This window comes from Trichechus manatus, unplaced genomic scaffold (genome assembly GCF_000243295.1).
Source record: "Trichechus manatus latirostris isolate Lorelei unplaced genomic scaffold, TriManLat1.0 scaffold00246, whole genome shotgun sequence".
NCBI classification, from domain to species: Eukaryota; Metazoa; Chordata; class Mammalia; order Sirenia; family Trichechidae; genus Trichechus; species Trichechus manatus.
The window spans coordinates 390,033-411,254 of record NW_004444182.1 but is presented as its reverse complement, the minus strand read 5'-3'; positions in this window follow the sequence as shown (position 1 = coordinate 411,254).

Sequence of the window (21,222 nt, the reverse complement as noted above, 5' to 3'; positions counted from 1 at the left end):
TCTCCAAAGCATTAAGTTCTTATTTTATTTATGTATGTATTTATTAATTGATTGTATGTTTGTTTTGTACTGATTTTTTGTTTTGTTTTGTTTTGGTGTATTGGGGGGTTGGGTGGGCATGCTTCACTGATCACTGATGACAGAAGCGCTCATCAGCTATCGCTGCATGGGCTGTACAGTGGCAGGCTGGGCAAGCATGTGTCACTGTTCCAGACATGGAGGGCAGCTGAGGGCAGGTTGGGCAGGCACAAGCAGCCACCTGTCACTGGTCCAGTGGCAAAGGAGTGCACAATCGCACTTGCCATGTGGGAGGGGCATCAGATGAGGTGTGTGTAGCAGGTGACCAGTGGCAGGGTCATGCTCACTGCCATTCACCGGATGGGTGTGGTGGTGAATGGTGTGTGTGGCAGGTGATGGGGATATGGAAGCACTCTTTGCCATTGGTGGGTTGGGCACGGTAGCAGGTGGGGGGTACAGTGGGCAACTGGGGACACAGGAGCACTTACTGCTGCTCATTGGGTGAGTGGGGCTATGGGCAGGTGGTGTGGCAGGCAACTAGGATCACAGGGCACTCTGCTGCTCACTGGGTGAGCAGGGCGGCGGGCAGGGGACGTGACCAGCATCTGATGGTGTAGGAGTACATACTGCCGATTACCAAGCAGGCAGAGGGGTTGGGGTGGCGGACAGACCCGGGGAGGATGGGGAGGACTTGTACCATGGTCCTCAGGTGGGTGGGGCAGCAGGGATGGGGGTTCATGCTGCTAATCACCAGGAAGGTGGAGGGAGTGGGAGCATGCTCTTCTGGTCACCAGGTGTGGGTACCTAGGCAATTCCCATTGACTGCAGCCAGCAATTGGGACCTGGCCCCAGCAAAGTGCAAGGAACAGGGGGGAGGCTTCCCGGAGTCTGGTTGGGTGGAGGACCTCCTGCTTACACCCTGTGAATCTATTACTCGATGTATGCTATCCACCCTAATGGTCAGGGACTGCCACTAGTGAGTAGTCCTATCTCTGGATCTTGGCTCCCTCCCTGCTCTGTGGATGCCAAGATCCCTGGAGCTCTCACCCTCCTTCCTATACTTTCCCTCCTTAGATCCTGTTCACATCCTTCTCACCTTGCTTCACTCCAGGTATGTCTATACAGTTTCTCTGTCTCCTATTGGAAGGATGGCGAGACTACGTCTTACATACTTTGGACGTGTTGTCAGGAGGGATCAGTCACTTGAGAAAGACATCATGCTTGGTAAAGTAGAGGGTCAGTGAAAAAGAGGAAGACTCTCAATGAGATGGAATGACACAGAGGCTGCAACAATGGGCTCATACATACCTACTATTGTGAGGATGGTGTATGGCCAAAAGGATAGACTCGTAACATGTCCACCACTTACTCCCTCCAAGCCTTCAACCTCATCACATCATGCACCCAGCACAGCAGTTAGAGAAGCCTAAGGGAGATCCATGAAGCCAAGGATGCCACATGTGAGTCAGCAACAAGTGACAGCATGCCAAGTGGAGGCAACGCCTGGTCTCCTCACTAGCATGGAAACAATATGGTGGCTGCTTCCTTCCAATTCTCACTCAAAACATGCAAAGAATGTAGCCTGTGGTAACCCAGGACCATGAAGAGAAGGGAATTCTGGAAAACACAGTTGCAACTAAGCTGACACAGAACAAAACCACCACATCAACATAGATCTGTCCCCTTCTTTACTACAAATAGCATATTTTTCCAAAGAATCTGTAAGTGAGAAGTTGGAAGCAACAGCTGAACTTACAAAAATTCTTCCATTGGCATGTAAAATAGAGTCCCTGCCTACTCCTTACAGTTTGGTTTTCTTAACCAAACTCTATTTCTCTTACTCTCAAGTAATAAAAATTATTCCCACGATATGTAAAATAAAAAGAGCCACCACACACACACACACACACACACACACACACACACACACACAGTTACTCTTGAGAGTTTGGTTAAAGAAAACTAACTCCATTTCTCTTATTCTTGGGAGTAAGAGAGACATTTTAAAATTTTATTTGGCAGGCCAAACCAAACTTAGTGCTATCAAGTCAATCCTGACTTACTATAACCCTACAGGACAGAGAAGAACTGTTCCACAGGGTTTCCAAGGCTGTAATCTCTACAGAAGCAGACTGCCACATCTTTCTCTGTGCAGTGGCTGGTGGGGGTTTGAACTGCTGACCTTTCAGTTAGCAGCCAAGTGCTTAACCATTGCTCCACCAGTGCTCGTTATTTGGTAGAAGGGAAAAAATAGTTGAGCTATTGCCTCCAACTTTCTGCTCACAGACTTTCTCTTAAAAAAAAGAAAAAAGTATCATTCTTACCAAAAAAACAAATAAATTGCTACAGACTGATACCAAACTAGTTAAATTACTTTATCTGCTCTAGTGGGAAGCATTAACCACTTTTAAAACCTTTTAGTTACTATTGGTTTAATGGTATATAAGCCATTTTTTATGCCTCTGGACCTTATTGGTAGTATGTTATTCCAGTTCTAATGTATTTAGTGTCAAGGTAGGCCCCTTTTGAAATGTGTGAAGCTCAGCAGACCTGAGCTGAAGCCTCACTGTTGTGTAGGTTGAGCATTCTATTAGGTGATGTGTTATTTTTATAAACTTTAAACATTTGCCCTTTTTTTTCCTTTATTTCTGTGAGATAAGGCTTCCAAGCATAATTATGGCTTTCCTGTGTGATAGTTAGGGAGCCCTGATGGGTTTGCTTTAGTTTTTCTCTGTCATATTTGGAAAACCAAGGGTTCCCAATGTAACATAATGGAAAACCAAAAACCTGTTGCCATCGAGTCACTTCCAACTCATAGCAACCCTATAGGACAGAGCAGAACTGCCCCATAGGCTTTCCAAGGAGCGTCTGGTGAATTTGAACTGCCGACCTTTTGGTTAGCAGCCGAGCTCTTAACCACTACACCACCAGGGCTCCATAACCTAATGGAAAGGTGCTCACAATAAATTCTCTATTTAGTCTTTATTTGAATGTTGTCATACTTCAGATTGGTGGCACCTGAGTGCCACTCACCTTATTGATGGCTTGTATTACCAGATTATATTTGTAAAAATCCATACTAGCAACCAAACATTTAAACACACTCAATTCGTAAATATGCACTGCAATACTGAAAGCACATTCCATAAAAAAAAAAAACTTTAATAAAAATTTGGTAATGAAAAGGTTAAAAATATTCACTTCAGTTCTTTCCAGTAAATTACATTTGTGAGAAGTTCAAACGCCCTTCTCTAATGTAACATGCATACAACTAGACCCAGCTGCCTTAAATCTTTCCTGAAATAGGCAAGTTATAAATAATAATCAAGCAAACATACAGGTATGTTTTCACTGTACATCAACAATACTGTCAATTTCTTATTGTTCACTCATTTGGTGCTTCTAGAATCTGGAGCACTTTTGTGAAGGTGCATCATTTATTTCAAACCCAGTCAAGAAAATTCCGCATTTGACAGGAGACTTTCAAAATGGAGTGTGTTTCAGGATAACTGTAGTAGTCCTCACAGCTTCAAAAAGTAATGTGTCTGTGGTGTCTCAAGTTTGCCTTGGCTCACATCTCCCTACTAAAAATTGCATGTCTTTTGAGATTAATGAAGATATAAACATCAGTTCTGTTTACAAGAACATTTTTAAAGTGATGAACAAAATGAATTAGACATGATGAAAGCTGGCAGAGAGCTAGAGTTAAATAAAACAAATGGATTTGAAAATATCGGTTTAAATGGAGAAATGATTATTTGTAAATAAATTACTGTGTGTTCTGATTTTCTTCTGCAAAATTTATCATAAAAATAACAACAGTCAGGTGACAACACACCTTATGTTAAATGAGTCCCTAAAATACAGAAAGTGAAATTCAGGAGTAGGAAAAAGGTAACACTGAGAGGCAGCTGGACAGATGAGAAAACTTACTTCAGATACAGAGAAATTAGTGATATGTGAAGGTACTAAGTCTATAGGCTATGCTTATTTTACATCTCAAATTCTGTTAGGTGTGCCTCTGCTGGTTATTTTCTCAGCTGTTTTATAAGACTGTCACATCTAAGAATTTGAAATCTTTTTTTCAATAAATTGATTTTCCAACAAGTCATTATATTTCCTCAAATAATGTCATCTAAATAGAAAACAGACTATTAAAAAAGATACTTGTAGCCACCAACACACCAAACCAAAAACCCACTGCCATCAAGTCAATTTCGACACATAGCGAACCTATAGGGTTTCCAAGGCTGTAAATCTCTAGGGAAGCAGACTGCCACATCTGTCTCCCAAGGAGCCACTGGTGTTTCGAACCACCAACCTTTCGGTTAGCAGTCGATCACTTTAACCACTGCGCCACCAGGGATCCTTAGCCACCAACACAAAGAGATGCTAAAAATTTTAAGGAAAAATAATTTTTTCTTGAAGTTTAAAGTCCCTATCACCACTTAAACACATCCTCTCATCATGACATTTCTCTGTTTTTGTATATTCACATGTTTATATCATGCTAATTAGCATATACGGCAGGCTCACAAACTTCACTCCCAGCTTTGTCAGCAAGCTAATAGATCAATGCCATTAGTCTGCAAGAAAATGAGCAAAAGAGTAAAAGTGCATTAACTTTCAGAGAAAAATCACTTTACTCTCATTTTAAGGTAATTTTCTTTTGTTTGCTGTATTTTATTATTTAAATGTTTGGAAATAAGGGACATATTTATTCAAATTTTAGAAAGTGGATTAGGACTAAGCCTCCAGAGATAAACAAACCAAGAGCCTACACACTTAAACTAAACCTTCTAAAGTGCTTCACCCTCCCCAAAGCCCACTGTTGCGCCCAGAAAGCATTTCCCTCACCAACACCAAGGATAAACTGAGCAAGCTCCCGAAGACTCTGATGCTGACTCACATTGTTTTCATGTAAGTCCTGACATCGCAATAGTTTCTCAGGTGCGTTGTGGCTTGTGCAGTATCCTTCTCTAGTCTCTGTTCCACTTTTCCTGATTTAAAAGAACACGCACTGGACTTTGACAAAGATCAAGTACTGGCACTAGCTCAAAAGAAGTTCCATTCACTTCCCAGGCTCAGTGGTCCCCCATCTCTCTCCTCAGTAGCCCCAAATTTTTAAACCTACAGTTGATATAGCCTGCGATACGTCAGATAAAGCACCAAGTACTATGTGAGTTTACAGTCATGAGTACATCCAAGACGCTTCCTTATAGAAGAACCAGCTAGAACTTGAGGTTGAACCTAGCTTCAGCTGATACACAACTTCTTAAGAAATTGGAATCTTTCCTAAAAGGTGAAATGTGGCTCTGAGGGTAAGAAGTGCTTAGCTAGTATGGGGCCCGGGCCTGTTTCTCCTGCTGACCCAGAACTTTCTGGAGACTATACTAACATGCAGAACTTTCTCTTGATCAGGCTTTGGAGCAGGGAAACTGTGATTGTTAAGGTTGTGTCAACTTGGCTGGGCCATGATTCTCATTGGTTTGGCAATTATGATGTAGTTTGGCAGTCATATAATGTGATTACTTCCATGATGAGATATGATATAATGTGATTACCTCCATGATGGGATCTGCTGTGAGTAGCCAATCACTTGAAAGGGAATTTCCTTGGGGTGTGGTCTGCACAGAATGTAAGTGGACCTTCTGGCAAGGCCCTTGGGCTTTTTGCTCACACTGGATCCTACACCTGGCTCCTGTTCATCTGACCTCCAGTTCTTGGAACTTGAGCTAGCAGCTTACCTGCCCTCTTGCCTGCTGATCTTGGGATTCATAGATCTTCGCAGCCTGTGAGCAACAGCCCTGCTGTCTGACCTGCAGATCTTGGGTTCACCAGAACCTGTGGCTATGTGAATCAGGAGAAACCTCTATCCTGACCCACAGACTTGGGATGTTCCAGCCTCTGCAACTGTATGAGCCATTTCCTTGATATAAATCTCTCTCAATATATATTTATATGCTTTACTGGTTTTGCTTCTCTAGAGAACCCACTGAATCCTTACAAACCTCACTGCTGCGGCAGGACCCTGAATTTTTACTAGGTCTATTTCCTACCCTCTGGAATGCATGTGTCCTCCTACATACCTGTCTCTTTTTGCTCATCCAGTCCAGCTTAGTATGATGCCATTGATATAGTAGACCAATATGATGTTCTGCAGGATATCCAAATGGTCCCAGTACCATTGGACTATATTACGAGATAGGGAAGGAGATGGAACATAGTCCTGGGAAAGTAGTGAACACTGAAAATATATACAGCTCTGGGTTCTTACCTGCATCACCCAGGTTCACCATATCAAGTTTCAGAATCCTGAAGTTAGCACAGAAGCCCAGAAAGGGCTGATATTTCAACCTTCTCTAAATTTCCACTACTATCACATTTAAATCCTGAACCTTGTTCTCTGCTCTGTTGGCCCTCTGGCTTCAGAATCTTTGGGTTTCATTAAATGTTATCAGGAAGGTCCTCTGGCTTTCACATTTTGTCTTGAACTGTTGATTAATCACCCTGAGCCTGTCATTAGCTTTCTTCAACAAAGAATCAATGCTGCTTAGCAAGTCACCCAACTCCACCATTCTTATGTTACCATTTTTCTCATTCTGCTCCAGTGCCAGGGATATGGCACCAGCTAGTGCATCCCTCTCTCCTGGTTTCACCCCTGGTAAATGTTTTCACAATCACACTGCTACAAGCAAGCAAGGCTATCAATACTTTATCTACCACCTGCCATGTGTTCCTCCTTGCCCACTAACTAACTACAAAGTGCTCCATCTCCAGTATCCCTAAGACCACTTCTGGTACAGTCTTAGATGGAATTCCCTGGAAATAAATGCTGAGATGGAAAATTTCATGCAGAAAGTTTACTGGGAAGTGCTTGTGTGGGATACCAGTAAGGAAGTATGGAAGGTGGGATTGGGAAGAGAGAGAAACTGACTAGCAATGTGGTTGCAAGGGAAGCTTCAGGTGATCCTACGGGAAACTCTGGGACTGGGGCAGCACTTTAGAGTTCTACCAAATACAGGCAAAGGGCTGGGCCTTTTTTTCCAGTATAAAGCAGTCACTTGCCACAGGTTACTCCTGGAAGGAGGTAGTTACCTAGGAATAAGGGAAATTCCTAGTGAGGGTGCAGTGCAGCATGGCCAGCAGCAAATGAGGGCTCTGTGCGTTGACCCTGAAGAGGGGGTCAGGACAGAGCCCCCAGTACTACTCTGTACTACTCTATAGTAAAGGCCACAGGCTAGCAGATTATTGAGCAAAACTCTGAGCCCAGAGAAGATAATTTTGAGCTATGGTTAGACTATGCAGCTGAAATGTAACAGGGCCGACAGGCCTTGAGGTAGAAGAGTAACATGGATTCATGGAAACTTCTGTAGGTCTTAAAATTAAGAATTATGTATAGTCACAAACCAGCCAATCCCTTTTTCTCTGGATGAATGACTAGCATCACTAGAAGAAGCATTTGTTTATATGAGACATTGCCAAGATTTTTAAGTTGTGTGTTGAGACTTTACAAACTCTTTTGTCAGCTGTAAAACACAGCACTGTGTGATACAACTCAGAAAAATCAGGCCCAGGGGGACAGAAGTTGCTACTGGATTGATTTAGAGTGAAACCTTACAGATGCAACCAGGACTTCACAGAAGACCAGAGGGACTTGCTGACTTTTCGCTGTTTGTGAAGCTAATTTTGAAGGATGAATAGAAGGAGGTCACACTGACTGCCTCGGAAATAAAGCCAAAGAGAGGAGCTGGACCCAGAGGCTTATGTTTAGACTTGGAAACTAGAATGGCATCTGTGATCCAGCTCCCTTCAAGCAGCTACCTGGGAAGCGAGGCAAAACAGACCCCCATCACTCATCAGAATGTTTTCTAGAACAAGCTCTGGTAGGAAACGTCATCCAATAGTTACTTTAGATGTGAGCAACCTTGTTATCTAGAGGATATATGTGATATTCCGGGTGCTGGGTCCCAGGATGCATGTTAGAAATGCCCAGTGTTTCTGCTATGGGGAAGACTACACATGGAATCACCAGAATATTGAGATAGGGGATGTGGAAGAGTCCAGAGTACTCAATAAGTCTCGGCCAGAATAGTTCATTGGTCCAGCCCCAAGAAAGTAAAAGCTTAAAAACACAACCCGTCACTTTACAGAAGACCAAGTCAATGAAAAGAGGGCCTTAAGAGGTAGGAAACACAGTCAGTGGTACTCTTTCTTGTTCTGTAGGTGACAGAGACAGAGTAGGATTTCACTCAGAGGAGAGAGGAAGGGGCTTAAGAACCCAGACTGGAGATGCCTCTGCCTTCAAAGGTGCTTCTGATGTTGGAGGGTTTGAACGGATAATGTCTAATCATTCCCCATTTCTCCAAGAACCACAGAAACATCCACTTATGGGCGGAGTAAGGAGCCCTAGCCTGACCAAACTGAGGTAGGGGTGGCACCCTGAGGGGAGCCTGTTCCCATTGTATCTGGGCTAGGTGATTGTGAGGTAAGAGTTTGGGTGTGTGCCATATTGGAGCCAAGAATGCTTGTTGGCCTTCATCTCACCTGACACCAGAAGAAGAATTTGTGCTTCTATTTGGTTTTCAAGTCTCAACTACTGTTCCAATTTTTTTTTTTTTTTAATTTTTTTTCTGGAACTTCTGTTTTCCTTCACTAGAGTTTCTCAATCTATCACCCCTCTGCTTTAGAGTTCCTTCATTATTTTTAATCTCTTCATCTATCTTTACCTCCTTTTGTATAAATTTCACTCTAATTTCTTCACATTCACTAACTGTCTCTTCAACCTTGCCCAAAGTCCATCTGCTCTTTGAAAGATGTATTTGTATGTAAATATATACTTTTTTTTCTAGGATTTCCATTGAGTTCTTTCCACATCTATCATATCATCACATGGGTTCATTTTTATCTCATCAAGGATCCCAAACATGCTCAAAGCTGTTTTCAGATTACTGTATTAAATTTATTTTATCTTTTGAGGGGAAATTACATTAGGATGGTGCTTTCAGTTTCTTATGTTAGTTTTCCTTGTGTGCTTTGCAATCACATCTTAAATGGGTGATTTTGTATTATTTTTCTGTCTCTCTCTTTCTCTCTCTCTGTCTGCCTTTAACCCATCTGTCTGGTCTCCACCCAGAATGTAAGAAAACCAAGTCAGAAACAGTTCTTATACAGCTATAAGGCAGCATGGAGCTCCCACTCAGAAATGATATTTGGGATTTTACAGATCATTTCACTGAGCCAGAGGGTGGTTTGACTCAGGACCTGGCTTGAGATATTTCTGCTTTCTCCTTGCTGGCATTCTCAGCTAATTAGTTTTATACTAGCCATACCCCTAGAGAATGGCAAGTCTTAGTTTTTTTCAATTCCTACCCCGACCCTATTTTAATCAGCAACTTTGGCCTTTGTCCCAGACCCACACTGGATATTTTTAGTAACTGTTGTCCTATAGGAACCAGAATGTACATGAATTAAAATTAAAAAAAAAAAAAGAAAAAACCTACAAAACAGTTATCAGAACTAAAGTTGTAAACTTGGTGTACTCCAGCTCTGAAAGGTAGTAGAGTATGTTGTATTTACTCTGCACTATTTCATCTTTGTTCTTTTTTATTATTCCTTTTAATAATTAGAAACTTTTAATTTTTTTCTTTTGTTTACTGATTATTTATGTAATACTCTTAGATACCTCTTTCTTTATGTGCCGTCATTTGATTTCTAATCTTGAAGATAGCCAGAAACTACTTTTTTCCCCTTTTCCTCTATCGACCTCACCCTTTAATTTTAGTCACTTGTATTAACAATGGGGAAACCCTGTTGGCATAATGGTTAAGTGTTATGGCTGCTAACCAAAAGGTTGGCAGTTCGAATCCACCAGGCACTCCTTGGAAACTCTATGGGGCAGTTCTACTCTGTCCTATAGGGTTGCTATGAGTCGGAATTGACTCGATGGCAAAAGGTTTTTTTTGGTAACAACAATGGGCTCAAACATTTCATTCTGTTATACACGGGGTTGCCATGAGTCAGAGATGACTTCACAGCAACTAACAACAATAACAATTATATTTAGTGTTATCCTCTGTAATACACAATTTGTTGGCTTTATGGTCACCCTAAAGCTTATTCTGAGTCTCTCAGTGGTGCAAATGGTTAATGTGCTTGGCTGCTAACCAAAAGGTTGGAGGTTCAAGTTCACCCAGAGGAACCTCAGAAGAAAAATCAATCATTGAAAATCCTATGGAGCACAGTTCTACTCTGACACACATGGGGTTGCCATAGTCAAGAGTCAACTCAACAGCAACCGGCAAAGCTTATTCTACTTTGCTTTTGTTCTTCCACTTCTCTTCCCATTTACATACTTTTTTGTTTGTTTGTTTTTGGTGAAAGTATACACAACCAAAGACATACCATTTCAACAATTTCTCCAGGTGTAATTCAGTGACATTGTTTACATTCTTCAAGTTGCACTATCATTCTCACTATCCTTTTCCACATTATTCCCCACCATTATCTTAAAGTCACTGCCCCTAAGCTTCACAGCCAACCTTTCAAGTTGCTGTTGTCAATTTGATCTCACATAAATAATTCTTTTAAAAAAAGCACAATGGTCAAAGTAGACGTTCTTTACTAATGAAAATAGACTTTTGGGTGGGGGGAGGCATTCAAAGGTGACTTCAAGGGATAGTTTGGGGTTTAAAGTTTAAAGATTATCTCAGGGCAATAGTTTCAGGGGTTCATCCAGCCTCGATTGCCCCATAAAGTCTGGATTCCACTGAGAATTTGAAATTGTGTTCTGTATTTTCCCCTTTTTGATCAGGATTCTTCTATAGAATCTTTGACTAATTTGTTCAGTAATGGTAGCCAGGCACCATTACATACATCTTTTAATTCTAACCCCATATTTTAGTATTAGTCCTAATTTAAATATATTTAATGATAATCCCAGACCTAATGCTGAAAGTTTCCAATCATGTTTTGGAGGAATGAAGTTTATTCTCTAGTAGGTTCCTTAGGAAGGGCTCTGAGCATGGACAAAACACAACTTAAACTAAAGATAAAGTTTACAAAGACTATGTGGTAGGCAGAATAATGACACCTCCCCACCAAAGAGGTCCAAATCCTAATGGCTGAAACCTGCAAAAGTGACCTTATATGACAAAGGCAAATGTGATTAAATTAAGGATTTGGGAATGAGGAAATTATTCTTGGTTATCCAGTGGGCCCAATGTAATCACAGGGATTCTTATAAGTGAAAGGAGGCAGGTGACTACGAGAAGAAGATGTGATGATGGAAAACAAAGATTGGAGTAACGTCATTGTTGCCTTTGAAAATGCAAGGGGCCACAAGCCAAGGAATATGGGCAGCCTCTAGAAGCTTGAAAAGGGAAGGAGACAGATTCTTCCTTAGAGCCTCCAGAAGGAATGCAGCCCTGCTGACACCTTGCTTTTAACTCTGTGAGACTCCTTTCAGAGTTCTGACCTCCAGAACCATAAGAAAATAATTTTTTGTTTGTTTGTTTTAAGATACTAAGTATGTAGTTATTTGTTACAGCAGCCATAGAAAACTAATGCAGCCTATCTGTCCAGTTATTTTGGCAGAGGGGGTAGTGGTACTTATGAAATGAATTAAAGTGAACAATTGAGATGGGACAATGTGAATGCATCTAGATAAGATAAATTGTAGTCTACAAACTTTCTACTTTTCTCAATTTCTGGATTATTAATTTAAAAGTCTGACTTATCTCTAATTAGTCAGCCCAGTGATATAAGAAACCATAAGACAGAAATTATCTCTAATGGATTTGGCTCCGAAATTTTGAACGCTCTTAAGTGACTTGTTGCCGGCAGTTCACCATCCAAAACTGAAACAATAAAAGTCAATTTTTGATAAGAGCAACTATATTTATCCCATTTTCTTATTTCCAAGTATATTATATCTTTTTACTTGGTGACTTAGCAAGTCACCAAATTACTTAATTGCTGGAGAAAATAATAAATGAGTCTAGGAATTTGTTCAATGATCAGGATTAAATACTCAAAACTCTAAGCAGTTATAGACTATCAATAATTATTCACCATGAATTCCACTAATCTGGCCTAGGTAAGTAGAGGTATGTATTTATTATTTTTAAGTGCAGAAAAGTATTGATTGTCCAATCTGTGACAATCATTTAGAAAGGCCACCTTATGAGGACAGAGGACCGCTTGAGTCTTTTCACAAGACAAAGTCATATTCAACAGAGGCTGTTAATATGGGGCCAAAGAAACAAGCCAGATAGGCAAGTCACTGCAAATGACCAGTCTATGAAGTTGTCACACCCAGGGTGTGGCTGAGGTAGAAGAGATATGATCTGAAAGCAGGAAAGGACTCAACTTCATGAGTATCCTGGATGCAGAAAACTAAACTTTTGCTACCAAAATTGGCACAGTGATATTTTCTTCAAATTTTTATTTACTAAGAAAATCTCTGGTATAGCTAGGATAACCCATTGCCTTCCACTCAATTCCAACTCATAGTGGCCCCATGTGATAAAGTAGAACTGCTCCATAGGGTTTCCAAGGCTGTAATCTTTATGGAAGCAGACTGCCACATCTTTCTCCCATGGGGCGGCTGGTGGGTTTGAACTGCCAATTTTTCGGTTAGCAGCTGGACACTTAACCACTGTGCCACCAGGGCTCCTTATAGTCAGGGTAGAATATTTAAATCCATTGCCTTCCAGTCAATTCCAACTCATGACAAACCCATGTGTTACAGAGTAGAACTGCTCTATAGGATTTTCTTGGCTGTAATCTTTATGGAAGTATCTCTGGTGGTACAAATGGTTAAGCACTGGGCTGCTAACTGACAAGGTGGCCACTGGAACCCACCCAGCGGCTCCACAAGAAAAAACCTGATCAGCTTCCATAAAGATTACAGCCAAGAACACCCTATGGGGCAGTTCTACTCTGCAACATGGGCTCACTATGAGTTGAAAATGACTGAATGGTTTCTAACAACACTAATCTTTACAGAAGTAGATCACCAAGGCTTTCTTTCAGGGCACTGCTGGGTGGCTTTGAACCACCGAACCATTAAGTTATTGTTGAGCACAAACTATCTGAGCCATCTAGGACCTAGAATCATGTTCAGTAGGAGATAAGGTTTATCTTTAACTCACTTTTTGCATTAATGTATTTGTTATTCTTAAAAATATTTTTCTCTGCTCTCTGCTGTCACAAACTACTGATTTTTCTTGTTAAATAAATGGATAAGTGTTTGCTCAATACACTATATACCTAGAAAATATTTCATCATTTCTGTTAATTGATCATATAAATGATAATTTTATTGCCTAAAAGAACAAATTTCACCCAAAGCATAAAATATAAGCTGTTCATTAATATAAGCTATAGAATTTCTTTATGAAAAAATGTGTTCATCAAATAATAGAAAAATAAAACCATTCTCAAGATCATAAAAGAAATTTTTAATTAGCAATGGGAATATTTTCCAAGAAAAATACCTTAAAATTATACCTTGCAACCATCAAATACTTTCCTTGAAAAGTTTCAAAACATCTTGCAAATATAAATTGTATTGTTCTAAGAATTCTGTGAAGTTCCAATTAATGACAAATAACTATGTTATAGCTGGAAAACCAGATCACACAGAGATTTAAAGTCTTGGGTTCAGGTTTTTTTTTAAGGTAGAATTGACAAGCAAATTTGTAGATCTGTTTATTCTAAATGATAAATCCATTAAAGCTTGCTTTTGGGAAGGTTTAGCTGGAAGATCAGTAAATATGTTTCTCTCCCTAGCGTCTCTCTCTCACACACACAGGTACTAAATTGATGAAAGTGACAGACATGATTTTTTTTATTCCCAAAATTTTACTATTATTCTAGTACATGGGATCCTAAATTAAAATATAACTTAGGAGAAAGAAGCCTTTGGCTTCTGTTGAAAGAAAGCCCATGGTTGGAATTTTCAGAGTTCTATAAAATCTAATGTTGATTCCTCAGGAGAAATTTTGCCAAGCAAAAATAGTGATTTTGGTTTTTGCTGATTTTATTGGCTCATTGTCTTTAATGACATCACCAAATCCAATAACACACTGCTGCCTGTGGGCATGGAGAAGCCAGGTAAATTCCACCGGGATTTTTGCAGGCTCAGAGGTATATCATGAGAATTGGATTCAAGTCACTGAGAAGAACATTCCTTCCTGAAATTTCAAGACTTTTTTTGTTTTGTTTTTGTTTTTAGTCTTAGTTCCCTTACCATTCAGAAGCAGTTCGCCCCTCACACACACAAAATAATCCTGGTTTTGATTTCAAAGAAAATCTATCACTAAGACAGCAAAATCAATTACTTGCAAAAACTCTCCATGGAAAAGATGGAATGTTGCTGTTCTTTAACAACCAATAAATACTAGGAGCCACTTCCATATGTCATATTGAAAAAGTAGCATAAACTCTTCACTGTCTTAACCATTGACAATAATCACATATAAGTAAATTGTGATTTCTGTAAATGATCAATGATGTAAAAGCTAATGGAAAATGGATAGCTTCACCTCATTTAAAATATTATTAGCACTATTACATATTGTTATTAATACTAAGAGTTGAAATCTATGAAGCTTGGCATTGTCAATAAAATAAGATACCATATAAACTATGACAATTCTCTAATAGTGGCAACAGTTTTTTTCTACTGGAGTTCATCAGGCTTATGAGGGAAAATTGATAGAAATTTTAAGTGCTAATATGAATAACATTATAAATGGGTCATTTTTTCACAATCAGGTCCATGTTAAAAAAAAAAAAAAAAAACCCTGCTGCTGTTGAGTCAATTCTGATTCATGGCAACCCCATGTGTTACAGAGTAGAACTGTTCCATAGGGTTTTCTTGGCTGTAATCTTAATGGAAGCAGGTCACCAGGCCTTTCTGCCATGGAGCCACTGGGCGGGTTCAAATCACCAACCTTTAGGTTAACTGTTATCACTGTTGATAGGTGTTGACGGGTCAGTTCCAACTCATAGCAACCCTGTGTACAACAGAATGAAACACTACCCAGTCCTGTGCCATCCTCACAATCCTTGTTATGCTTACGCCCATTGTTGCAGCCACTGTGTCAGTCCAACTTGTTGAGGGTCTTCCTCTTTTTCACTGACCTTATACTTTACTAAGCATGATGTCCTTCTCCAGGGACTGGTCCCTCCTGATAACATGTTCAAATTATGTGAGACGTAATCGTGCCATCCTTGCTTCTAAGGAGCATTCTGGCTGTACTTCTGCCAAGACAGATTTATTCATTCCTTTGGCAGTCCATGGTTAGTAGCTAAGCGCAAATCATTTGCACCATCCAGGGACCTAGCTATTCTAATTGCACTTTAGATCTAGCCTGCTTTTCTTACCTTTTTGTCTTATTTCATAGTTATTTCCCCGCGTGTCTTATCATTATCATAGACATAAGTATCCTGAGAGCAAGACAGTTGTCTGATTCAGGTTTGCATGTACTTAACAAATACATCAATAAGTAAATGTGTTGAGCAAATGAATGATATAATACAGCACTCTACTTTTACAGTGGTTTTATATAAAATACCTCACTCGACTATCACAAAGTGTAAAGTCAATCCATTGACTTTAAAACAATATATAATTTCCATCACCCAAAACAGTCCCTTGGTGCTCCTTTCATTTAATCCCATAAACCCATTGCCATGAGGAGCATTAAGAACAAGAGTGTTAAATGTCCCTCAACTTATAATAAGCCAAATGAGTATAAAGTACTCACTCGTTTGTCTAATGTCTAAATCCATGTTCTTCTCTCAGTCTTGAAGGTATATACATACATACATATATGTAATAAAAAAAAATCATCACTTTCTGTCATGGCACAGGAAGCTAGGTCTGAAGCAAAACAAACACTTCACCTAACAGCTTGTCCCTGGATCCTTGAGTCCAACAGTAAGAAAGAGCAGGACAGAGGTACTGTAGACTGGTAGTGCTCAGGCTATGTCATTGCAGAAACAGTAAAATGCCACATTGTCAGACTCAACAACTGGTCTCTTTTTTTCAATTCACAGGGGAGAACATAAGACAAATTCACCATATTGTCAGGCAATAGTTTAAACCTTTTTTAAATCATTTACTAAATGTGTAGCTTTAACTCAGTGAGTTAAACTCTCGAAGCTTCAGTTGTCTCATCTCTGATATGTGAATAATACTAATTTCTGAGTTGTGGTGAAGGTGCCCCACCCCATTTTCCAGCTCCACCTAGACACAGATATTAGACTTTTTACTTTCATGTACTGTTTTAGTCATCTAGCGCTGCTATTATAGAAGTAACACAAGTGGATGACTTTAACAAAGAGAAATTTTTTCTCTCACAGCCTAGGAGGCTAGAACTCCAAATTCAGGGCGCCAGCTCTAGGGGAAGCCTTTCTCTGTCAGCTTTGGGAGAAGGTCCTTGCCATCAATCATCCCCTGGTTTAGGAGCTTCTCAGCACAGGGATCCCAGGTTCAAAAAACAAGCTCTCCTCCTGGTTCTTCATTCTTGGTGGCATGAGGTCCCTAACTCTCTGTTCGCTTCTCTCTTATATTTCAAAAAAGATTGACTCAAGACACAACCTAATCTTATAGACTGAGTCCTGACTCATTAACATAACTGCCTCTAATCCTGCATTATTAACATCATAGAGGTAGGATTTACGACACATAGGAAAATCACATCAGATGACAAACTGGTAGACAATCACACAATACTGGGAATCATGGCCTAGCCAAATTGATACACATATTTTTGGGCAACACAATTCAATCCACAACATGTACATACTGGTCTTCTAGATGTCAAGAACTCCACCTTCACTTGGGCAGAAGTGGAGACTCAGTCATGTCTCAGGCTGTTTACAAAGTGAAAGTACAATTCCAAGGTAAGGAGAGCCTGGGGCATGAACACATGGCACTCTCCTAGATGATCCCAGAGAAGAGAAGGAAAACCATTGATGACAGCCATGAGAATAAAACCTCATGTGGCTTGTTGTGTGGGATAGGGTGGGGTCCATTTGGAAAGGGAGGAATAGTCTACCTCCTTAATGCTCCATCTACCTTCATCATGTTCTATTTCACCCTCAGCACAGATCATGGCCATCTTTCTTTATTCTCCATTCTAATACTAGCCATGATACTATTTCAGTGGTCTACTCCCCTCTGGATTTTTCCTTTTGAGCTTCATAAATCTAGTTTATGTGTAAGACAAGACAAGCCAAAACAAAACCCTTAGTATTAGCTGTTTCTTACTCTTTGTACTTCTGCTCTAAAAATCCTAATTCTTTTTCAGGCTTGTGGGTGCCTCTGATTTAGCAGGAGATGTTTGTTGCTGTTTTTTTGTTTTGTTTTTTACTTTATTAATGCTTTAGCTTAATATTTAACTTCCTCTGGATTTTAGCCTCCTCTCAGGGTCAGGAAATTGGGAAACAGAAAGCTCAAGATTAACATTTTAAGATCTTATATCACAGACTACATGTCATGGATTGAGTTATATCCCCCCAAAATATGTGTCAACTTGACTAGGCCATGATTCCCAGTATTGCATGATTATTCTCCATTTTGTGATGTGTTGTAAATACTAGTCTCTATACCTGTGGTTATGGTCCCATTTGGGAGTGAGCTGTCTATTATGTTAATGAGGCAGGATTAGAGTGGGATGCAACATCCTTACTCAGGTCACAGCCCTGATCCAAAGTAAAGGGAGTTTCCCTGGGGTGTGGCCAGCATCACCTTATATCTTACAAGAGATAAAAAAAGAAAGAAGCAAGCAGAGAGAAAGGGACCTCCTCCCACCAAGAAAAGAGAGCCAGGAGCAGAGCACGTCCTTTGGACCTGGGTCCCTGTGCTGAGATACTCTTAGGCCCAGGGGAAGATTGATGACAAGGACCCAAGGACCACCCCCAGAGCCAACAGAGAGAGAAAGGCTTCGCCTGGAGCTGGTGCCCTAAATTCAGACTTCTAGAGTCCTAAACCCTAAGAGAATAAATTTTTGTTAGTTAAAACCACCCACTTGTGGTATTTCTGATATAGCAGTACTAGATATCTAAGACAGTGCACAATATTTTTTTTTAAATATTGATTCACCAATTCAAAAACATTTCTTAAGTGTCTACTATGAGCCAGGCGACATGCTAGATATTAGTAATACAATGATGACCAGATCTTGTTTCAGCCCTTCGGTGATTCACAATTCAGTGGGGGAGGCTGGTGTGTGTACAAATACTTAACATAGTGTGGTTAGTATCCATATAGGGGTTTTAGCACAAGAATAGTCAAGAAAGGCATGTATCTCATCCTTTGGAAGATGGAAGAGATATTTAAACTAAGTCTTCGAAAACCTAAAACAATATATAATTTCCATCACCCAAAACAGTCCCTTGGTGCTCCTTTCATTTAATCCCATAAACCCATTGCCATCAAGCAGATTCCGACTCATAGCGAACCTATAGGACAGAGTAGAACTGCCCCATGGGGTTTCCAAGGAGCACCTGGTGGATTCGAACTGCCGACCTTTTGCTTTTTTTTAATTGTTGTGTTTTAAGTGTAAATTTACAATTCAAGTTAGTCTTTCATACAAAAATTTATACATACATTGTTATGTGACCCTAGTTGCTCTCTCTACATTGTGACAGCACACTCCTCCTTTCTACCCCGGATTTCTTGTGTCCATTCAACCAGCTCCTGACCCTCTCTGCCTTCTCTTCTTGCCTCTGGACAGGAGCTGCCCATTTAGTCTCACATATCTACTTGAGCTAAGAAGCACACTCTTCACAAGCATCATTTTATGTCCCATAGTCCAGTCTAATCTTTGTCTGAAGAGTTGGTCTCAGGAATGGTGTTAGTTTTGGGCTAACAGAGAGTCTGGGGGCCATGTCTTCTGGGGTCCCTCCAGTCTCAATCAAACCATTAAGTCTGGTCTTTTTACTAGAATTTGAGTTCTGTACCCTACTTTTCTCCTGCTCCATCAAGGGCTCTCTGTTGTGTTCCCTGTCAGGTTAGTCATTGGTGGTAGCCAGGCACCATCTAGTACTTCTGGTCTCGGGCTGATGAAGTCTCTGGTTTATGTGGCCCCTTCTGTCTCTTGGGCCAATACTTTCCTTGTGTCTTTGGTGTTATTCATTCTCCTTTGATCAGCCCAACTCTTAACCACTGAGCATCCAGGGCTCCTTTAATCCCTTTGGAGGCAACTATTCTGATTTCCATCACTACATATTAGTTTAACTCTTCTTCTACTACTTATTCCATCTATTACATCCTTTATTTCAACTATTATATATTTTGTCTATCTAATATCTACCCTTCGTTACATTTTATGTCTTCTTGTTCTTCTTTCAAATTACCATTTCTTCTCTTATCTCTTTCAGTATGTTTATCATGTTTATTTTAAACTTGTGTTCTAACATTACTTCTGATAGTGTTGTTGGTTGTTTTCCTTTTGCAATGATCGTGCTCTTTATTTTGGCCTATGAACTCATATTTTCCTGGATGTGATATCTTCTCTAGAAAGGTATTCTGAGAAAAGTTATTATTATTAAAAATTATTAGTTTTAGAGTTGTTGTTGTTATTTGTATTATTATTTGTATTATCCCACAAAGGAAGTCTTCAACATGAAAAGGAGATACTTCCTAAATCGTAATGTAAAGCCTTGGGGTTTGGAGGGCTGTTGAAGAGAAGTACACGTTTGAGGCTCAGCCAGTGTGCACCTGCTGTCCCGTATTTCACATCCTGAGAAACATTTGCTGTGTCCTGATTTACTCTTGTGGACACTTCACAAAGGTATGGTTATCAGTGCCAATGTTTAGAGTGAGAATCCGTCAATAATCATCCCAAGGCATAGATGGTGATGAGGCAAGAGCAGAACTTAAAACTGATGGTCTCTTACTCAGAACTAAAACAATTTCTGAGGCTGGCTCTTTGGATGGAGATTGGACTGGACTGTGGGACATAAAATGATACTCGTGAAGGTGTGCTTCTTGGCTCAAGTAGATGCGTGAGACTAAATAGGCTGCTTCTGTCCAGAGGTGGGATGAGGGGGCAGAGAGGGTTAGGAGCTGTTTGAACGGACATGGGAAGTCAGGGATGGAAAGGAGAAGTGTGCTGTTACAGTACAGGGAGAGCAATTAGGGTCATGTGACAATGTATGTATAAATTTTCGTATAAGAGACTAACTTGAAATGTAGACTTTCACTTAAACTACAACAATAAAGAAAAAATAAAGTAAAATAAAAACAGATGGTCTCTTACTCATCCTCTGCCCCAATCTGCAGCCACTCCTGCGCCCAACACCACACACCTCCAAGTACCGATGGGACTATTTCTGGCTCACCTCACCTTTCTCCTGCTTTGCTGTGGCTGTCTTATGGTGCTAACGTCCTCATTCCTTGTTGTTGTTTATTACTACTCCAAAGTTGTTCTTGGAGGAGGAAACTAGCAGCCAGCAGTGATTGTAATTTTAGGAGTCATGGGATTGATCTTACACCTCATGCTTTATCTTCTAATTTTATGTCCATCTTGTATTTTATTTCAGAATATTCCACCTTTTTAAAATTAAAAATATATGGCAACATTTGACTTTTCCTCCAAATTATTGAATAAAACTGACCTTCACGAAGGTGAAATACTTTCATCCTATGATTTTAAATACCAACACTCATTACAGTAACTACATCACCGTGACTAGATGCCATAAAACATTAAGCCTTCAGGAGTCCTTCATAAAGATTTGCTGATTAATGATCTGTTCACTTTGTAAAACCACCTACTTACATGAAGGGACTAGACCAAAAAACTTGAAGATCAACCTAGAATGGAAACTCATTAGTAATCTTATGTGTATTGCACCTTCCACCAACATATCCAACTCAGAAGATTCAGTGACATTCACAATGCTGTTCTTTAGTGAATGACTTACAAATAAAAAAAAAAAAAATCCTATTGCAATTTTAGAAAATTATATTGAGGAGAGCCTCATAGTTAATATAGAACCATGCCATATTACAGCTAAAAAATGTGTTGTAGAAAGGATATTATTATGATTAATAATAATAGTATCTTGTCCCTAGGATACTTCAAGGTACCTATGTTATATTATTGGAGCCTCTCTCCATTCTTATGAGCTTGGATATTATTCTACTTTTACAAGTGAAGAAACTCAGGCAAGAGATTCTCC